Source organism: Camelus bactrianus, chromosome 11 (assembly GCF_048773025.1).
Source record: "Camelus bactrianus isolate YW-2024 breed Bactrian camel chromosome 11, ASM4877302v1, whole genome shotgun sequence".
Classification (NCBI taxonomy): domain Eukaryota; kingdom Metazoa; phylum Chordata; class Mammalia; order Artiodactyla; family Camelidae; genus Camelus; species Camelus bactrianus.
Window position 1 is genome coordinate 45,271,542 of NC_133549.1, and position 22,089 is coordinate 45,293,630.

At 47.7% G+C, this 22,089-nt stretch overlaps 1 protein-coding gene across 5 annotated transcripts in view; it reads left to right on the plus strand.

The window, feature by feature from the left end:
- Window positions 1-4,823: 4,823 nt before the first annotated feature.
- SORBS1 (sorbin and SH3 domain containing 1) overlaps window positions 4,824-22,089 on the plus strand; it is a 208,282-nt gene continuing 191,016 nt past the window's right edge. For all 5 annotated transcript variants that reach the window (XM_074373867.1, XM_074373873.1, XM_074373869.1 and 2 more), the window contains exon 1: window positions 4,824-4,954. The gene's annotated coding sequence lies outside the window, so the exon portion shown is untranslated. The remainder of the gene's footprint in view (window positions 4,955-22,089) is intronic.

Below are 22,089 nucleotides of genomic sequence, written 5' to 3' on the forward strand. Positions count from 1 at the left end.
CCCCCTCCTCCTGTCCCCTCCCAAAGCCCTGACCTAGGGCAGGCCCTTCTGTTAACACAGTGGAAGTGGACAGAAGCGCGTCCTATGCTTCTGGTTACTCCCAAAGGTCTGCCCTGGTCAACATTTTAAATGTCTTATTTCGACTATCTAATAGCATGAAACATTCTCATCCTTGGTCAAATACAGTACAATTGTATAAAATTGGGATTCTATCACATACACATATTTTCATCAAAGAAGCAGCACAGGACAGGTGGGAGCAAGTGTTTTTAGACTGATGAACAGAGGCCCAGTGACTAGACCCTTGAGGTGATCGACTCATACTCATCTTGGCCCTGCTTTCTAAGCACAGTGATGTCCTTGCCTCCTCTCATTCCCTACCTGGCCCCACAGACTTCTCCTGACCAAACTCTACCCATCTCTCCAAAATTCCCGAAAGCAGCATCCGCCATCCCTGGCCTCCAAAGAATGTGGAATTCCTGGATCTGGCATTCCAAGATCTTCAAATCAGTTTTGTGCCCTCAGGCATGAGTGTGTAGATATGCTTTTTCCCCGGTAAGTCATCAGCAAGAAACAAGAGGATCGGTTCTTGTAGGAAGTTTCGCCCTTTCCACCACTTGCTTCACTTTTGTCAAGATGTTACAAATGAAATTAGGTACAACCATCAGGGGTTTTAGTGGTTTAACAGTTTGATTCATAATTCCCTTTCTCCTGTTTGATTTTCTTTCCCTCCTGACAGTCTTCAATTGATATGTCTGCAGTCGATCTTTTGAGTAACTGGGGAAACAAGTTACCAAAACCAACGCATTTTAAGAAAGCACCTTTCACAACTTGGCCTCCTAGTAATAGTAATAATAACACCCGTTTAGTGAGTGCTTACGTGTCAGGCGGTGTGAAAGCCTGTCATCTACAGCTCACAAAGTAACCTTTGGAAGGTTGTGTCTCCCTCCTGCTGCAGATGAGGGACCAACCCGAGAGCTTGCACAAGAGTTTCACATTCGGAATTGGGGCCAGGAGTCTGCCCACAGGAGTAACCACTATGCTTTCCAGCATCTCTAGATCATCTTGTTTCTTTTCCCCACTCCCAGGGTGAAGAAAAAGGCTGACAGCTCTGGACTGTCCTCCACAAAATCCTGCTCACTCTTCTCCCGATTCCTCACACTTCTTGGGGTTGCTCTCTACCCTACGTTTATGACCCTGGTTTGTGTGCTCCACCCTCCTGCCTGATATTTTTCTTTCTCTCCAACTGCAGAAGGACTGCTGGTAATAAACTGATGCACATGTAGCGAAAATGAGGAGTTACTAATAAGATTAAATTAAATTTAAGCACATTTTTAACAGTGTGTAAAGCACAGGGCTAAGCACTGTTTGAGATGAGCAGACGCAAGCCAGGACCTCATGGAATTTACAGTCTGGTGGGGAGAGAGAATGAGGAATAAGACTGTGCACATATATACATGAGTTCTTACCAAATATGGTAAATTCCACGGGAAAGGAATAAATGAAGTGCTGTAGGGCTGGAGAGCAGAGAGTGCTCACATTTCCTTGGGGAACCAGGAACGAGACCATATGGTATAAGAGAATGATTGGGATGAGAGTGAAAAGCCCCGAGTTTTACTCCAGTCTCTGTCACTGATACACTAATAAAGCCTCGGTATTTCTTCTCCCCAGGACAGGCCACATGATTTGTAGGGCTCAGTTCAAAATGAAAATGGGGGAGGGGGGACTTGTTCAAAAATGAAGAATTCAAAGATTGTGAGAGCAAAGCAATAAACCGAGTGTGGGATCCTTCCCAGCACAGGTTGCAACCCCATGAAGCTGGCCTGGGCCTCAGCTATCTTGGGAGTTACCCTTTGGGAGTTAGGAATTCAGGTCTCACCAGCGCCTCGCACAGAGCCTGAGGCTCAGATGAATCAGAATGACTGGAGACAACTGGGAATTGACACAAGTATGCCTGACGATGTCTTGGGCTGCTTTCAGTGTTAGAATATTATTAGACCATGGTTCTGAACACTTCTTGGAGGAGACACTTGAGATGAGTCTTGAAGGATAGTGGGATTTTTCTTTTTTTTCCCTCCTTCCAGCATTTTCCTTCCAGCATTTTCCCTTTTATTTCATAAGCCCTAATACAGACTGGAACCAGCAGGGGAGTGCAACATTTGAGGCATGACTCAAACACTTAGGCCTCATTAAATATTCCCCCAGGCAGTTTCCCACTTACAGGGATGGCCTTGTTTTGCTTAGAGATCGAATCTTCACAGGTACAGTCAGGTTTTTCATTTTTAAATTATTTGGTTTTATTTTCATTGAACAAGTCGATCGATGTTTATGAAGAGAAAAAATCGGAAAGTATAAATGAGCAAAAAATAATGACTCATAATCCTACAAGAAATAGTTCTCATGGGATTGCGACATAAAACTAGTTTTCAACCTACTTTTCCATTCAGTAATATATTATGAGCATCTTTGTGTGTTAATGAATCACCACACTTCTTCATTTTTCATGGCTGTATGATATTCTGTCATGGTTGTACTGTAATTTTCTAAACCAATCCACTCCTGTTGAACATCTGGATTGTTTTAATTTTTTTTTTAACTATTCTAAGTGGTGTTCTCCTGAATTTGCTGGGTAAGCAACTTACTTAGTTTCTGTAGCCCTTATTTTCCTCCTCTTTGAATAAACTCAAGATAACAATAGCACTCCCTTCTGGGGTTGCTGTGTGGTGTCAGTGAGTGAATGCGCATAAAACTCTTAGCACAAATACAGTATAGTGCATAGCAGACTAGACATGCTGGATACAGTCAGCCCTCCACATACACAGGTTTTGCATCTGCGGATTTAACCAAATCGAATTTGATCAACTTTGATTTGCAGTTGGTTGAATCCGCTGATGTGAAATGCGCCGATTTGGAGAGCAGATTGTAGTCCTTGTACTACTCCATTTTAAATAAGGGACTTGAACATCTGCAGATCTTGGTATCTGCGGGGCCTCTGGGAACAAATCCCCCCACAGGATGAACATATTAGCCATCTTACTACTTTGCAGGCCCAAGAGGAACTGTCTCGCCTAGATTGTGAAGTAAGTCAATAGTAGAGTATGGGAAACTGGACTCCTAGTCTAGTGTTCTTTGCAGAACAGCAGGATGAGCTGCAATTCGCGGGAAGCTTAGGCTGGGGGCTCCATAGATTGAGTCATTTTCTAGTGATTTCTTGTCTCCTCGGTTGTGGAATAAGCCCCTAGGCAGTTAGGAGAGTTCTAATTTTTTTTTTTAAACACAGCAGAGGACAGCAGGTGCTCAGCAAAGACTTGTCACTGTTCCTTGACATCTAAGAACCTTAGCAGATGTGTTTCCCATCAGCTTGTGCCATCATCAAAGCCTTTCTTTACTTCACACACTCAGCCTGTTAACTGGGAACGTGCTCTGGCTGAAGATTCTGGCCGAGGGCAGCTGACAAAAATCTCTTGTGTTCAGCCCAAGGAATGACCGCCCCACCTTCAGGTTTGCCCCAGGAATGTGGGAAGCTAGGCGTGGAGGGAGCAAGTTCCAGGTCGGTTACTTGCTGGCTCGGTGACCTTGGGCAAGCAGTTTCCCCTCACGGAGTCCCCTGGTTCTTTTCTGTAATACTGAGGGGGTCTGGAGGAGGTCAGGATGGTAGTACAGTGGTTAGCTCTGAATCCATCTAGCAAAGTACTCTTCTCTCCACTTGCACGGGAACGTGCTTTGTTTTATCCACTCTACTTTCCACATTGCAGATAATCTTGTTTCTTTATTTGCTTGTTTATTTGTCTGTCTTCCTCACCAAAATGGAAGCTTCATGAGGGTAGGGGTCTTGTTTGTTTTATTTTTGGCAGTAATGGGAGGGCCCAGCATATGCCTGCCAGTGAGCCAATGAATAAACCGGCTGAATGAATGGAATCTCAGAGCCTGAGTTCAAATCCTGATTGTACCGGTTTCTGTGTGACCTTGACCAAGCCATTTAATCCACTTCAGTTTTCCCACTTGAAAAATTTGGATTAGTAACAATATAGTAGCATAAAACTGAGGATCAAATGAGAGAAAAACTAGGAAGCATGAAGCATACTGGCTTGTATACAGATAATAATGACAGTAGTAAAATTTATGTAGCCCGTGGGCCAGACACAGATCTAAACGCCTTACATACATTAACTATATTAATCTTCTGTATGTCCTACGAAATAGACACTTTTTTCGCGATTTTCAAGATGAACAAACTGGGGGACAGGGGTTAAGTAAGTTATATGCACTCAACACAGGTTAGCAGGTTTTTTTGTCTTTTAACACCTTTATTGTGGTATGATTCCTGTACAGTAAACTACACATATTTCAGGTGTACAATTTGATAAATTTTGATAGATGTATATACAACAATGAAACCACCAGCACAATCAAGACAGCTAACATTTCCATCACTCCCCAAGAGGTGCAAATTTCGAATTCTCTGTTGGTTATTTTTTAATGCCTAAGGTTCCCTCCCAGGTCCCCGTGGGCGACCCATTTGAAGGACCAGAAGGCGCACCGGGCCAATCTCCCGCCCAGCCCCGGGTGGGCCCGGACCGAAAGGGTTACTGGGACCGCGCGCTTGTTATCTGTCGGAGGTCCGCGGGTCCGCGGGCCCGCGCACCCGGCTCACAATGCCGCGGGGCGGGGGCGGCGGGGCGCTTCCTCGCCTCCCATAGGCACACACGCCCCTTCCTGTCGAGGCCCGGCCCGGCCCCGCCCCCTATCACCGCCCGGTGCCTGGGCGCCGCGGGAGTGGACGGTTCCAGACGCATGCTAATAAGGGGGCGGGCACGGCAGCCTATTGGCCAGCTGCGGAGTGTCGGTGAAGTCAGCGCCGAGTCCCAGAAAAACAGAGCGGGGCCAACAGCAGCGTGTAGTGCGAGTGGGGCAGGACGCGCGCCGGCGGCCCGCCCGCCCGGAGACCCGCAAGGTAAGCCCGCGCTAGCCACCCGCCGGTCTGCGCTCGCCGGATCGGCGGCGCCAGCGCCGGGGGCGTGCGCCGGCCCGGCCCCCGCGGGCGGCGCCTTTGTTCCGCACTCGGAGGAGGCGCGTTTAAAGGGCCAGCTGTTGGGAGGACTTGGGGGACCCCCTCCCCCAGAGCATCCCCAGTGATCACAGGGAAAACCGTGGCCCCTCTCGGCCGAACCCTCCTTCCTGCCTGTTTGGTGGATCCCCAGTCTTTAAAGGAAAGTTCCCCAGGGTTCGGGGGTTTCGGGGGGTTCCAGTTTTTGGGTGTTTTTCCGTGGGTAGGGGTACGTGCGATCATGGCCTCTGCTGGGAGAGAGCGTCCGCCTGTTTCAGGCTGCCTGCAATATGGGTGGGTGGAGGAGACATCAGAGCCTGGGTGGGTTTGCGCTGTAAAGTGAAACTACCGAGGAGGGGCTCCTCTGCAGCAGCCAGAGGAAGAAGGAGGAAGCGAGCGGCGGGATGGAGGCATCTCAGGTGTGTTCATTCATCAGCATCCCTCTGGAGAAGAGGGCGGCGGAAGGGGCGCAAGGACGACCGATCTGGCCTAGAACCCGCCGGAATGTGCGAGTACGTGTGTGTGGGTGTGTGTGGATGTCTGTCTGTCCGTCCGTCCGGGACGCCGGTGCCTGCTTATCCATGTTCCTTCATCCGCCAGAGTGATTGGCATCATCTTGCTAGCCAGCTCATCACCAAGATGGACAGAAAGCAAGTCCTTTCTCCGAATTGCTCGGGCATCCTGGGCTCTCCTTTGGCGGCTTTCCGAGGTGGCTTCCTTGATAAGCGCTAGCGCCATTCAAGATAGAGGGAAAAGGAGGCTTGAAGTCATTACGCTTCTTTCACGGGGAATGTGCTGTCGAATTCTGCATCCCCGTGCATCCGCTGTCGTAAGATGGCTTTGAAATTCACCAGTGCATGCTTTCTTCAGGCAGACAGAATTTATTACGCTATTTCATTGATACATAAAAGCAGAAAAAATCCCACTGAGCGAGGCTCGTTTTATCCAGACCCTGGATTTTCCCAGCATGTTCTGGCTGAGTCTTTGGATTTTTGTTTTAAACTGAGCTCTGGGATGCCCCTGTTGTCACAGGGCCGACCTGCTGAAATTGCCTGAATTGATTTCACCCTCAGTAGGAGGGAGGTTCATTTAGAGACATCATGGAACCTATCTGGCATGTCAGGCCTCTGACATCCTCCTCTCCTTGTGCCCTTTTCTCTCCTTAATGAAGGCAAGGAAGGGCTTTTCTGTCTCAATGCGACTCCTTGGTTTTTGAGATCCTTTGGATTCAATTTTGTGCTTTTGATTGGCAAGGTGGTGTGGTGGTGATAGAAGAGAGGGGGGTGGATTAAGAGTGGGATGGGCAGCAGATGGGGACTGCAGCATCAGTGACAGGAAACACACACTGGACATTTGGGGACTCCAGATCTCCAGCCCTTAGAGACATTGGTGAAACAGTCAATGGTTGTCTGTGGAGTGAGGGGGAGGGGGGGAAGCTCTGAGGGAGGGGTGGAGGAGGGGGAGGATGCTGCCAGCAGTTTTCTGCCCCACCCTCTTGATGCTGCCTTAAATAGCTCCTTGCCATCCAAGCTCTGAAGTCTCAGACTCTTGGCCTGAGGGGATGGCAGGGAGGGGTTGGTCTGTTGGTACCTCTGCCCAGGGCGCTGTTAGAGTGGATGGTTAGGAAAGGATGCATTCTCCAAGGGTTGCAGAGAGCTCATTTCTCTGCTGGAGGGCGCTGAGATGAACTAGCTGTGGTATCTTCCTGGCAGGGTATTAGCAGCTGAAAAGAGATGCTTTCTACCCCATAGGGTGAAGAGCTGGGAGGGCACTGTCATGTCTGCTTGACACTTACCCACTATGGGTCCTTTCCTCCTCTCGCCTGCTTTCTTTTATTCTAGTTGGAGAATTTCTGTGAACTTTTCTGAAGGTACTGGGAGGGAATATTGGGAGGTGAGGTAGGAGTTATGGGAAAGGATGAACAGATGCTTCTTATTGGCAGAACAAAGAACAGTGTGGCTCTCCCCTCATCTCCCCTCTTCAAAATAGAGTTCCATATAGATAGCAGAGGATGGGGTTTTCTCTGCAGAGAGTGAATGGGCAGGAAAGAAAGCTAGTATGAGGCAGCATTGGTCATCATCTGGTCACCCAAACTTAGCTCTGGACCTTTCCAGACATGGAAATAGATTTGCTGTAGAGGGCACTCACTGGTAATTTGGGATTTAATCTGTCTCCCAGAAAAAGGAAACGGATGGTCTCAAAAAGCTTTGGTGGAGGTGCTCTGGACCAGAAGGAGAACAGCTGGCTTTGATCCTAGCCACCAACCTGCTTTGGGCCTTGGGCTAGTGGCTTTTGCTCTTTGGGCCTGTGTCCTTGTTGGGAAAGTGGAGGGCTTTGGAGCGGATAGTTTTCTAGGGTTCCTGACAGCACTGCTGTTCTTAGATTCACAAGTCCAGTTTGTAATGGCATTTCTAGATTCTTTTCTGTTTGCTAAGTTGATGTTAAATTCACAGTATGCTTGATGGCACGAAAGAAGCGTTCTAAGACTCAAGCTTCTGTTGGATTCAGATTCATCTGTTCCTTGATTAGTGTGATTTGTGAGGTTTTACTGTATCCAAATGATTCAGAGCTGGAACAGCCCAGAGTGAAAGACACAGCCCCGGGGAGTGGGGTGAGTGGTTGGGGATGACAGAATACTGAGGAGATGGAATTTCTATACTTCACTCTCTCTTCCTGTGTATGTTTAACTCACTGCTTTCTTTATGGTTATACAGGTGAATGATTAGGTATTTTGAACCTGAGAGTCAGAATAGACCTCTGTGATTGCCAGGTTCAACATTGCTCATGGAGGAATTCGGTGGTTTGGCCTTTTGTTCAAGGTCACAGCTAGCAAGATGCAGTGCTAGGGAAGGGACCCAGGTGGATAGAGTCTAGGTCTCGTGTCCTAGGTGTATCTCTTAAGCCTTCTTGTCTTCTGAGAGAAATGATGCTAAGATAGGGTAGAAAAAAGCAAGAAGAAATTAGGGAGAGGTTGGAGAAACAGACCTGGTAGGAGGCTGTGGGCAGGTCAGGTAAGGAAGGAGAAAACACAGACTCCAGGCTTTGAGGAAGAAGGGATGGAGCTGGAAGGGAGAGGGTCTGACAGCTGTGAAATCGCAGGTTTCTGCAGCCCTTAGAGTGAAACAAGTAAGGAGAGGCTTGGCTTAGACAAGGGTTGGGGCTGGTGGACAGAGAGTCCAGTCTCAGGCTGGGAGTGACTTGGAGTCCCCTTGGGATCTCTCTGTTGACCCTCAGACTGCAGTGTGTGGTTGAGGCTGATTCTATTTCAAGGCCAACTGAGGCCTTTGGAGTCAGTGGAGCAGGCAGAACTTAAACATGTGGAGAGTCACGTGTGCTGGAGTGATGCTGGAGAATGCTGAGGTGGGAACCAGTTCTGCTGAAGTTCCAGTTTTTAAATTTTTCTTTTAAATGCAAAACTAAAAAGAGTTTTCCATGGAATTTCTTTTCAAATCAAACAGCATTTTCTCCTCTGGCTCTCGTCAATGCTTTGTCCTTTTTTTAAAATTGTGTTTTATGTGATAGAGTTTCATGCATTCCCTTTCCAGAGGAGATACTTGGAGATGACTGATTTACTGAGCTGTAGCTCATCTGGAGGGAGCTTCTGGCTTATGACCTGAGCTAAAGCCTCGGAATTTTTCAATGAGCAATTGAAGAGCTGTGAACAGTGGTTAACCAGCTCAGTAACCATTCAAAGGCAAGGATAAAAGGTGATAATACTTTGAAATCTATACCCCAGGCCAACAGCTGGCCATGTACAATGTAATTTACTTTGACCTAGGCAGTGTCTCTCTGGATCCTTGAGTTGTGTATGGTTTCACATTTGTGTCTGTGTGTCCCTGTGTCTCACTGTCCTCTCATCCTTTTTTTTTCCCACATCTCCGCCTATACATTCCTTTTTCTTTCCTCCTATTGTACCTTTCTCTTTGCCCTCCTCCCCCATCCTTTGTTTACTGTCAATAACATAGCTCCATAATGTATTATATTATTCAAATTTCATCTTCTCTGTACTTAATATGAAATCAGTTGAGTGCATTTTTTTGAATGTGTGTGTATATGTGTTTTACATGACAAACAAACAAACCAAACCCAATTAAATTGCTTTTTACTTCTGTGTGGCCTTCCATTGATTTTTCTCCCCCGCTCCTCTTCTGTGGTCAGCTGTGGCCCTTTATAGAAAAAAAAAATTTCCCAGCTCACTGTCATGTGGTTATTATTGTTTTTATAACAAAAACAGCTACAACAATAGAAAAAGTTTCCACCCCTTTATTGTGGACACAAGGGACACCCTCTCCCAAGAGATGTGCCCTATTTCTTGACTTCCTTCCATGGAAAGAGTGTCTGCAGTGGATTCTCTAACAGAGGCCCATACTGTAAGGGGTTGGGGTGGGGGGAAGCTGATGGTCTTGCTGGGGTTTTTGTCAGTGATTCTGGTAATGCTTAGACTGGAGGTTTGAGGGGAGATGGGTGGGCTTATGGCCAAGAGAGGGCATCTAGGAAAAATTCAGCCTAGTGCTTTTTCTTTATTTCCCCAGGCTGAGCTAATCCACCTGGCAGTAGCGGGATCCAGACCCCTTTGGAAAAGAATGAGATGCTTCTCAGCTTTCCCATTAGTGTTGGGGACCCAGGCAGTGTCTTGTGGTGACACAGGGAAGTACTGACAGGTTGCTGGTGTGAAGCCCCAGGTGCTTTGATGGAAGCATGCCGTAGCACTTTAAACTTTCTTCTGACTCTTATTAGTGACAGAGAAGATTGGGTCTAGATGCTCAGTGGTCTGGGTAGTTTAGTGTCTAAAGTGGGCCTCTCAAACAAGAAGTCGCCCTGAAGTCTCCAGTTATGTTCAAAATTCACATGAATTTTGTATTTTGTTCTATAGTACGTCTGTGTCAATTTTAGCATTAAAGTATGTAAAATGCCTTACTGTTGAGTACAGTCGATGATCCAGAAAAATGTGTTGGTCTTGGGTCCTCACTTGGCCGTGCCCGTCCTGAGTACGTGCAGCAGGTCCTGTGCCCCAGCCAGAAAAGCCAGCAGCGCAGCAGGCATCAAACCTGTGCTGTTGGGAACTGCTCGCCCAGCCTTTCCTGCTGGCTCTGCCAAACCCACTGACGTCCCAGGCGTTCAGAACTCTTCCAGGTTCCCCCTGGTCTTTGTTCCCTCACCAAGGGCCTCTTCCTCCTTTGCCTGGCTGACTCCCACTCCTTTCAGCCGCCCCTCACATCTCAAAGAGGTGCGTTCTCTCTGTGTTTGCCTTTCAGCAATAGCTGGTTGCCTGTCTGTCTTTTCTACCAGATTGTGAGATCTGGCAAGAGAGAATTTGTTTTTCATCTCTCTTCAAATTAAATTTTAATTTGTATCAGAGTCATATATATACATACACACACACAGACATACGTATATAGATGGTTTTAAAAGTCATATAACACTGCAAGACTTACAAAGAAGGCTGTGTCACTCCACATCCTGGTGATCCACTCCCCAGACTTAGTCACTGAATATGATTCTCTGTTGCTGCAGTAATAAATTACCACCAATGCAGTGACTTAAAGCAACACAAATTTATATTTATATATATATATAGTTCTGTGAATTAGAAGTCTGAAAATGGTCTCACTGGGCTAAAATCAAGGTGGTAGCAGGGCTGTGTTCCCTCCCGGGAAGAATCTGTTTCCCCTTGCGTCTTCCACTTTCTGGAGGCCAACTACATTCCTTGGCTCATGGCCCCCTTCCAGCATCTTCAAAGTCAGCAATGGCTGGTTGAGTCATCCCAGGCATCGCTGGCCTTCTGACATAGTCACATCTTCCTGACTCCTTTCTCCTTATTCTTCCCTCTTCCACTTTTAAGGATGCTGGTGATTATGTGGGGCTCCCCTGGATAATCTAGGATAATCTCCCTGTTCTAAGTTCATTTGATTAGCAATCTTAATTCCATTTGCAACCTTGATTCCCCTTTTCTGTGTACCATGTTTATGGGTTTGGGGATTAGGATATGGTCATCTTCATCTTTGAGGAGCCATTATTCTGCCTACCGTAGCTGCTTCCAGCCCTTTTAGCTGTTTCTCCTGATAGTGCTGTTGTCCTACGGTGGATTAGGGGAGGCCCTATTCCCCTCCCCTCTCCTCGCCTCTTCACATACTTCCTTTCCTTCCTGTCCTCCTCCTGATGTGGTTATGTCACAGGTTTTGATTACACTGATAGGCAATACTTAGATCATTTTGACCGTGTAGTGTTCATGGCTGAGCCTTTTGGTTGTACTATAATGAATTCCTTTCTTGTACATCTTTTTTCGGACATTAATAGTTGCTTTTTTTCCTGCCTATTTATTTAGTTTCCTTTGTACTTATTACTAATTCCCAGAGTTTCTGATAGCATTTTAAAACATCTCTACTTTCTAACACATTTTGATTTTGTTACAATTTTCTTCCCTTGGAGACCTCCCTCCCAGAGGCCTCCATCCCTCTCCTATATTCTGGGCTGATTGACCTCTAGGCCTAGGGCATGACTCACCCTGGGGATTCCCTCACCTTGCTCTGAGTTGAATCCTCTGTGTCCAACTTCTTGATTTATTCCTCAGGAGTTTCTGAGAGAGGGTCTGTGCAAGTTGATCTCGTCAAACTTGTGTGTCTGAACTGTTTTTATTCTGCCTTCACACTTGGTTGGTGGTTTGATTTGTCCAGAATTTTAGGTTGAAAGCCAGTTCCCCTTAGAGTTTTGAAGGCATTGCTCCACTGTCTCCTCTGTTCTGATACTGATGTCAACATTTGGATACCATTCTGATTCTTGATCGCTTATGGGTAAGCTGCTTTTTTCTTGCTGAAAGTTTTAGGATCCTCTCTCTTTCCTGTATATGGATTGTTCTTGCTTTAAAAATTTATCGTGCTGGGTCCTTTTGATCTGAAGACCACATCCTTCAGCTTGGGGACATTTTCTTGTATCTTTTTGTTAATTTCCTTTTCTCCACTTTGTGTTTTGTCCTTGGAACTCCTATTAGTTGAATGTTGGACATCCTGGGCCGAGTTTGTACTTTTAAAATCTCTTATTTCTTGTTTTCCATTTATTTTTGTTTCACTCTCTGAGAGACATCATCAGCTTTATCTCAATAACCCTTTTGAATTTTTTATTTATGCTTTCATGGTTTTGCATGAAATGTTTTACTTTCCAGAATTTCCTAGTTCTCTGAAGGCTGACTTTTCTTTCTTTTTTAAATAGCGTCTTGTTTCATGGGTGCAGTAAGTTCAGTTATATTTGTTTTGTTTTATTTTTTGGTGTTTTTCTGCTTTCCCTGCATTGTCTTTGTTTCCTCCAAGTCCCTTTTTCTGCTACTTCTGGTTCTTGTATTTCCCATTAGAACTGTCCTTCCATGTATGCTGATCCTTGACTGTTTACATTTTAAGAGTGGATGCCAAATGCTTTTGGGCATCTGTGCAACAAGGAAGGGGCTTGTGAACCTTGTAAGGTGATCCAGCAGGGAACCCCTCTTTTTTTCCACTAGGAACACCTCGATGTCAGTGCCTGTAGCTCTTTTCTCTGGAGATAGTAGGTTTTTCCTGAAGAGGAGTTTGCCTAGGGGTGTAACAGCCTGTTCGTTGCTTCTTCTGGGAGCCTCGATGGGGAAGGAGGCTGGGTACCCTGTTTAGTATGCAGACTTTCACTCAATCCATCTGTGTTCTGAAATTTGCCAACCCCTTCCCCACCTCCCTCAGCTGCATCCCTCCCTCAGCTGTGTCTGAATCCACAGTCTCTGCTGTAATTTGCCTGAACAGTGAACCTCCACCTCCTGCCGGCTGAGAGAGGGAGAGGTCACCAGACCGAGCAGATTGCAGGCGGGACCCTGGAGTCTGATTGCCCCTTGCACCAACTTCTAGCAGGCTCCCCTCTTTCTAGCCCCCTCCTGCTTCTCCCCTCACAATCCTGGTGCCTCCCGTTCCTGGCACTTTTGTTTCTGGGGCATAGGTCACCATTCATTCGGTGGTTTCCTCCCCTACTTACCCTTAGCAGAGCAGATGAAGCAGAAACCTGAATCAGCTACCACATGGCAGTCAGTGCTGTCTTCCAGAGTTCTGCTGACAAATCTTGTCTGCTGTTGTCTCCTTTCCATTAAAAAACAAGTTTCTCTACTGTCCTTTTTGTGGGGTTCTTGGAGAGAGCAGAGATAAATACGTGTGTTTATCATATTTATGATAATGTGGTTTGCTTCATCTCTTCATCCAAGCCTTTAAACAGGTGCCTGATATATAGTATATTCCCCAGAAATGTTTGTTAAATGCTTGGATGCGTGCTTCTTAGATGGTATGCAGACAGTTAATCATCAGATTTCAAGAGAGTCCCAAACATACAATCATACAAAAAACATACAAAAATAAATCCGTTGTTTATTCTGAGATGATGTCATAACGAGCAGCGAGCAGATCCTGCCCCTCTCCCTGTGCAGTGTCGGACAAGAAGCACTGTGAGATGGTCTGATAGTGATGAGGCTCAGGTGCTATCTCCAGGCCCATCACTAACTACCTGGGTCACCTTGAGAAGTCACTTAACCTGCCTGGGTTGTGGATTCCCCAGCCTTCGAGGGAGCTGTTGGTCAAGATTTGATTCAGGTCACTGCACTGAGTGCCTGCTGTGCTCAAGGCCAAGTGCAGGGTCCCTCCAGGTAGCTCTTTAGCTCAGTGTTTTGTACATGTGTTTGTTCCGGCATGTGTCGCAGTGAATTGGTCATGTTTGGTTTCTGTGTCTTTCTCTTGATCGTAGCTCAGTGACTCGCACAGGGTAAGTACTCTGCAAATTTGACCCGTTACTCTTTTTAGACTGTAGGCTCCTTGGAAGGGCTAGAGCTGTCTTCGTATCTCCTGCGTCTTCCACGGCCCTTGGCCCACAGGAGATGTGTGGAAAATGTTAGATTTGTCCACTTAGAAAGAGTACATCAAGGAAATATGAAAATGGAATTTGCTCTGCCAGGATCCCCAAACCTTGCTTGGAGAACAAGGCCTCACTCGTTGGGAGCTGTTCTTTTCCCGACTTACTTATGGAGGTGGGAGGTGGGGGCTTGAATGTGTTAGGTCAGCGGAGAGAGCAGTTCTGGGCCGCAGCCCTGACACTAAAAAAGTTGTTCCCACCAAACAGATCAGGTCATATAGTTATTTAATCAGCCCCCACAATGTTACGAATTAAGATTGGACTCATCCTAAGAAAATGAATTACAGATATAATCCTGTGTTTGCAGTGTTTTAAACTGTTTAAGTGCTTTTTCATAACTTGTTTTGGTTTTCCCAGACCGGTGAGCTAGTGTGCCAGGACTAGTAAGTAGAAATTTCAGGGAGACAGACATAGCTCCATAGAACTTTTAGAAGCTGTTGTTCCAGAGCTTTTCATCTTGAGAGCTCCTCCCTCCCATACTGCTTTGGAAGGCCTGAGCTCCTTGTCAGGCTGAGGTTAGATGTGCACTAAGCAGGGAACCTGCCGAGCCAATGCTTATGTGGTGATGAAGTCATGTTAGAGCACCTGAAAGGTCCTTTGCTTTTGATTTGTTGGACAAATAGTTACTGAGCTCCAGCCATAGATGGGGGTCTGTGCTGGGCTCTGGGAGTATAGTGGTGACCAAAGAGAAACCACACCTGCTGTCCTGGAGTTTATAGACCAGATATGGGCTTTCTGATATGGTAGACACTAGCCATGTGTGACTATTTGTTTAAATTAATTAAAATGAAATGCAATTTAAAATTCATTTTCTCTTTCTCAGTCACACTAGCCACATTTCAAGTGCTCCAGAGCCATGGGAGGCCAGTGGCTGCCACGTGGACAACACAGATAAAGAACGTTTCCATCACCTCAGGATGCTCTCTTAGTTAACGCTGGATTACAGGGCTCAGTCTCTGTTTCTAGAACAGGCTTCGGTGATTAGGCTTGTTTCCCAGTCGAGGCAGCCGAGGCACAGAGGAGCCATTTGTTTAAGGTTCCGTGGCTGGATGGGCCTGAGCTGGGAACAGATCTCTTATCTTGGAGCTTGGCTCTTCTCTCCCGCAGTGAGGTAGGGGCACAGAGAGCTAAGAGTGTGGTCCGTGGCCTCCCATCTTGGCTCTGCTGCTTCCTGGGGTAAGTTACTTGTCCGTGACTCCTTTGCCTCTCCTGTGAAATGGAGAAAACAGTAGTGTCTGCTTCACAGGTTTGTGCAAGACTGAGAACCGTGCCTGACACATAGCAATCACAGTCACACTGGTGGCTGTATTGAGAATGAGAAGGGGACAGAAGTTACTGTTGGAGTCAAGGGGGCATTTTCAGACAGGAAGACCATGGAGTTGAAAAAGAACACTGGCAGGTGAAGCTGTGTTTGGAGAGCTGACTGACCACCTGGAAAGGGACGCATACCTGAATATTTCTAAGCCAGGGGCTGCTTGGGTCACAGGAGTGGATGTGAAGATGCCAGCATGTTCCTGAAGCCCTCCCAGCCCCAACACTGGTCACTGGTGCTCAGAACCAGAGTCCTTTCGATGTCTCCTTCCTCCTGGTCTGCCTCTACCCACAGCCCCTTATCCTGTCCCCAGGCGTTCCTGTCCTCCCCAGCAGGCACTCAAGTTTGTTTCAGGTTCTGAAAGTAGGAAGGTTTTAGCGTGACGAATTGCTGGGGGTGGGGGTAGTGAGGACATTCTAGACATGCATGACCCATGTGGCAGGTACTAGAGAGAGACCAGTGATGGACCTGAAGTCAGGTGTGTAGTAATGACAGGCCCAGGCATGACCTTCGAGGAGTCTGTTCCTGCCAACCTGAATCCTCAACATGGCATAGAAAGACTGCCTGAGTACCAATAACCAATGATCAGGAGTACTGAGTACGTACCTTAACCTGTACCTGCCTCTGCCAATCTCAGTCCCATTTGGGCCATGACTTTCCATCATTATGGGTGATATTGTAGCTCATGGCAGCTATGACAGGAATGGGCACTTAGTAGGTCCTGGATGCGGAAACTCATTACTCATTTGTATAATGCCTTATACATCGATTATTAACATCTGCTATAAATAAATAGATAATTCATTTGCAGATTGCTCTTCTCCACTTAGAGTTGTCTTTAGTCAGGGCAGATCCAGTGTCAGGTGACTATTTCCTGCCAACACGGAATGTTAGTCAGGGGTTGTAGTTGCTGATAACAAATTAACAGGAGACAAAAGGGGGAACATTTTCATGGTACCTTGCCATTAGGGAATCTTTCCAAGGCTGCTGTAATGTAAACACTTCTGACTCGTCTGTGCTTGGGCCTCTCTTTATAGACAGTGCACACAGGAAGCAGGATCTGGAAGCCAGGGATGAGGTAAGAAAGGCTGGAACTGGATCTGGGAGATCTGAGTCGCTGCCCCAGTGGCCTGGGCAGTGGGCTTGAGAGCAGGCCAGGGATCTGGGTAGAAAAGCCAAGAAGGAACTGGGCTGCTGTAAGCAGGACAGAATGAATAAGGCTTTGGAGAAAGCAAAATCCCAGTAGGGACAGAAAATAGAGTAGCTGGAGGAAGCCGGGACTTGGGAGAGCCCGGGGCCTAAGCAGGGTTTGGTGGTGGTCGCCAAAACTCGGGCTGCCAGGCCCGTGAGCCTGCTCCCAGGCGGTCTCAGGCCTTGAGGACTATTTTGTGCTTGCTTTGTGGGGTCTTTATGTTGGACATGGTACAGTAGTGAGCCAGCACTGGCAGGTGTGAGGGGGCGAGGCCCCCCAGGAACCGGGAAATGTTAGTCATGCCTGAGCACTGATAGAAGATACGGCGCCTCTTCAAGACAGCTGCCGCAGGAGGGGGCCCTGCAGCCCACCAGCCTGCATTACAACCCACGGGCTTGGTTTTATCTTTAATTATTAAAGTCATGGCTGTTGAAACACTCACCTGAAACATCTTTGTAAATAATTTTCCCTTCTTGGGGTCAAAAGAGCTCCAGTAGGGAAGGGGTTTTGTGGCTGTGGTTCTGGGCCCCCCAGGTTGCTCCCTCAGGGAACATACACCTGGGCAACCAGAACATCCAGAGGATGCCCTTGACCATGGATGCCCACCTCTGGACTTTCTTGCAGATTGGCGTTTATTTTGCGTAAATCCTTAATTCAAGGAGTATAGAGTTTTCCTTTCCATTGTAGACAAGGAAGAAGCTGTGCTGTTGGAAGATGTAAAATATTTAACACTCTCTTTAAAAAATTAAACTGCCCAGAAGCTTTTGATTGGTGGTGCCCATGGCAACATGCCTGGTTTTCAGGAGCGTCTTCCTGTGGCTTTTAAAAGGGCTCCTCAGGAGGGATGGGAGGGGACTGGCTGGGAGGCAGAGGGCCCGCCTGCCCAGCCTAGATCAGAGGCTGGGCAAGTAGCAGGGCTGAGTGACGCCTTCAGGGAGACGAAGCTGGGGGCAGTCTGTTTTGATGAGTAGAGAGGATTAAAGGGGAGGAGGAGGACTTGCCATCCTTTTGGGGCTTGTTCATTCTTTTTGTTTTATTGGCCTCTGTTCGTCCCTGACACCTCCACGTCTCTGTCCAGCCTCAGGACCTTTGCTCATGCAGTTTCCTTAACCTGGAGTACTCTGTCCTCCCTCAGCTGGTCAGCTCTGCTCATCCTTCAGATCCCAGCTGCAGCAGTGTGTTTTTGGGGAAGCCTTCTCTGACCCTCCAGAGCAAGTAAAACCTGCTGTTTGAGGCTGTCCTGATTCTGTGGATCTGGACAGAGCCTTCTTCATAGCATCTGTCTCAGTTGCTTTGTTAACACTTGTTTGGGAAATCACATCTGCCTGCCCACCCGCCAGTCTCTAGGGTCCATGACGATAGCAGCCAGGGCTTTTTCTTGTCGTCATTCTGTCCCCGGTGCCTAGCATGCACCTGGACCACAGGAGGTACCCGCTGTCTGTGGAGCAGATTAATTCACTTATTAAGTTTTCAGTTCTGTCCCAGATTCTGAAAATAAAAGAGAATCAAACACCCCTGCTGTCCTCACAGAATTCCTGACCCGGAGCAGCGGGTGAGCTCTCAAGATAGCTATTGAAGGGCAGGGAGAAAATATTATCAGTGAAAGTTCTAGCTATTCTTTAACTCAAATAGGAGAAAGATGTAGCTTTTCTATTTATAGTAGTCCAGACTTTATAATTAACTTATAAGTAAATATGCTCAAAGCTGTCTTACTAATAGGGAGATACGATCAAAAGTTTGGTGACCACTGGTCTGAAGGGAGAGGCAGTAAGTTAGGGTGAGTACGGGATGTGGTAGGGGCCACACAGTGGGGGAGCTGGACCCAGACTGGAGAAGGGCATTCCTGATGAAGGCAGGGTGGCATGAGAAGGGCAAATACTTTAATAAGGCTGGAGTATAAGACAGGAGGGCCTGCTGGATGTACCTCCTGGTGTTGGGAGGGACTGAGAATTGGGAATATGGAAATGGATGAGACAGGGCCCTGTTTGCAGGATGGACATAGTAGGGACGAGAATTGTGCAAACGTATCTTAGGAGAGAGATAACCCAGGGAGTGCGTGGAATTCAGAAGAGGGTGATATTTTGGTTAGGAGGGGTCAGGCCTGGTCATGCTTTCACAGTCTGCCATGCCCAAGGCCATTGCAGAAGGGGAAGGAGAGAGAGCTGGGGACTGACTTCAAGCTGCTTTCACAAACCATCTCAGGGTTAGGCTTCTCTGTGACATTCTCTTTCATCTACTCTTACCCTGGGAAAATTGTTACCTTAATGTGATTTAGACATGCCCCCTCCCACTGTGGACTATATTTTCTGGGTTACAGAATTGTATATGAACAAGAAAATGGTGTATGTAAGTGTGCATATTTGGTGTGTTCACTTACCTGTGTAATCATATACACTCGTTTCTTTTTAAGTCCCAGGGCTTGAAGTAATTATGTAATTGGAATCCACATACTGTGGCTAGATAAGGTGTAATTAAAGAGGAAAGCCTAATTTTGGAAGAATGATAAGAGGTCATTTGACTCACTCTGGGCCCAAATCCAATCTTGGAAGAACAGTAAGAGGTCAGTTGGATGTCGGAGCTTGAGGCCACCTGGGAGCCCAAACCGGCCTGTTGGACCGATTCTGTTTCAGTTCCCTGTGAAAGCTGTTCACTGAGCATCTTCTTGGTACAGGGTCTTGTAGGAGGCCCAGCTCGAGTAAGGAAGAGAAAGTCTGGATCTCAGGGAGGACATAGGGGATATGGGCTGAGGACAATTTGAAGGTCCTAAGCTGGAGATGTGAAGCTTCCTGGGGGTGGAGGGGGAAAGGTGGGTTGGGGAGGGAGTCAAGGTGGCATCTAAGATGTGCCTTGAAGGGGAAGGAGGGTTTCAAGGGCGAAGACAAGAACTTTCTAGCACCTTAGAGACACTCAGATAATGTTTGTGGAATGAATGCCAGGCGGAGGTGGGGGGTGGGAAGAACACGGCCAGGTTGTTAGGTGGCCACTTGCGGTTTGGCGAGGAGGTAGCGCTCACACAGCTCAGCAGTGCAGTAACGACACCAGGTCGAGGCCCTCAAGTCTGGAGAGGAGCCTTGAAGGACAACTGGATGGGGGAAGGGGGGAAGGGAAGACTGGCCAAAGGAGGGGAGTGGTATGGTCTGGAGAGGGAGATTATCCAGGAGAGAGGGGAGGGGCCCATGGGAAGCAGGGTTGGGCCAGGTGGGCCAAGGTCTCAATTCCTGGTCTTGGCAATAAAGAGGAGGAGAGGCCTGAGGCCAGGGAAGTAGCCGAGGTGATCGCGAGCTTCCCAGCCTGGGAGAATGGTGACGCTGGAGCAGGAGGGGTACCAGCTGGTGGGAAGGAGGGTGTGGGCAGCCACTTGGTGTGTCTAGAGCCCAGAGACCCCTGTTCTAACCCAGCCCTGCCTCTGGCCGACCCGAGAGACCTTGGCCCGATTCCCTTATCTCCTGAGTTCTAGTTTTCTTCTTTTGGCGGGTGTGGTGGGGTGGCCACTAGGCATCTACCTCATGGTTCAAGCTCATCTCAGACAATGGAGTCATTTCAGTCCTAGGGCTCAGGCAAGGGGATGGGTCTGGGCTGGTGATTTGTGAATTTGTGAGGCCACCCCATGGAAGTGAGAGAAGAAACTGCATGGTCCTAGTCGCTGTCTTCCGGGAGTGGGCAGCAAGTGTGGGGGAGGGGCCCTGGGTGAGCAGGTTGGATGAGGAGTTGGTGGGGAGAGGGTGCTGTCCAGACTCGTAGTCAGGGTGGTTATGAGACTCTGACATAACCAGTGCATAAATTCTAAACCTGGACAATGTTGAGGTCACTGCTCTATTCTGGGGTGGAGTAGTGGAGGGGTTAATCTTCCTGAATTCAGAGAAAGGGAATTCTCAGGGCAGAAAACTGGTTAACTCCTTCCCCTCCCTGTCCCCACCCCTCCCATCTTACTCCCCAGCCAGTCAAGGGAAACTCTGGCCTTGGACCTTTAGAAACACAGTCCATGCAGAGAAGGCTTCCTGACAGAGGAAGACTTGGACAGAGCCTTGGGAAAGGAGAGAAGGAAGGACTTTCCAGAGGAGAATGACATGGAGTTACATGACAAAATTTAAAATGGACAGTTCAGAAAGGAAGGCATCTGTTTTTTGAGTACCTCATGTGTATACCGGCTCTGTGCCAGGTCCTTTCATGATCTTTGTCTCATAATCTTTACATCAGTTCTGCCTCTGTTATCCCATTTTACAGATAAGGCAACAGGATTTGAGAGATGAACTAATTTACTCAGGTCTTTGGCTCCAACAGCAACAAATGCCATTTCTGTATTCTGCGAATACCATCTTCTACTGGCTCTCAGGAATGTAGGGATAAAAGGGAATGACTTGTCTTTATGACCCTTATTCCCAGTTAAGCACTTACTTAAAAGTGGGTCCAGCTGCCATCCGGGCTGCAGCATTCCTGTACAGCCGTATCTTAGAGCACACCAGGGTCTAAGCCCCTCATTTTACAGATTAGGAAACTGAGGCCCAGAAGGAGAAGGGATTTGCCAAGGTCAGGGGCCAAATGGGGATGAGAACCAGAAGAGTCTGCAGACTTGGGGACTTTTATGGCTCTTTTAAGGCCTCCCTTTGGAAAAGTTTGTTTTTAGACGACAATGGAAGCCTTTGTCTGGAGAGTTGGTCTGGATCTGAAAGGTTCTGTGTGTGTGTGAGTGTGTGTTTTCTTTCCTTCACTTTAACCTCAGATGCCTTTGAACCAGCAGGAAGGATTCCTTAAGACCAAAGGCATCTGACAGGTGGAAAGGGCGTAGGAAGGAGGGGGAAGATCAGAAACCACAGAAATAGAAGACTAAACTCTAGGCTTGGCTAAAGGGAATTTTCCAGGTCTGTAAATAATCACTAATGCTTATTGAACCCTCACTGTACACATGATCTTTATGTGTCATTTTATGTAGCTGCTGTGGCCTCCACATGAGATAGGTGTTGTTTTATTGTTCCCATTTCACAGGTGATGGGACTAAGGCTCAAAGAAGCCTAACTTTGCAGAGTTACTGGGACATTGAGCCAGGCCTCCAACCCAGATCCTCCTGATCAAAAGCTCTGCCTTTATCCCCTGTGGGATTTTATAGGACTAGGAGCTCCAGGTGCCTGAGCACGTGGGGATGTGTGGCGCAGCACACTTAGGGAGGTCGCCCTTTTTTCAGTGGTTCTCAGCGGAAGCAGTTTTACCCGTGCAGGACATTTGTCCATATCTGGAGATATGTTGGTTGTCACAGTGTAGAGGGTGCTGCTGGCATCTGGTGGGTAGAGGCCAGTGTGCTTCTACAGGTCTTAGAACACAGGACAGCCCCACTCAAGAGTGACCCCCTGCAAATGCCAATGTGCCGACGTTCAGGACCCTGCCCATGGGGGACCTGGTTGTATTTTTATCTCAGGCACGGGGCTGGTGGAAGGCCATCTGCAGAACTTGAGTTGTTCCCTCACCTCCAGGGACTTGCATTGTGCCTTAATGGATGTTTGCAGTTTGGGCTTCTTGCTGGCTGAGCCCTGAGGGGCTGGCGTGGTGGTTGTGGTGGGTGGAGGCCAGCATGAAAAATTCCAGCAAAGCTGACAGGCCAGGGTGGCCCAGGACTGCGGACGAGCCACAGCAGGTGAG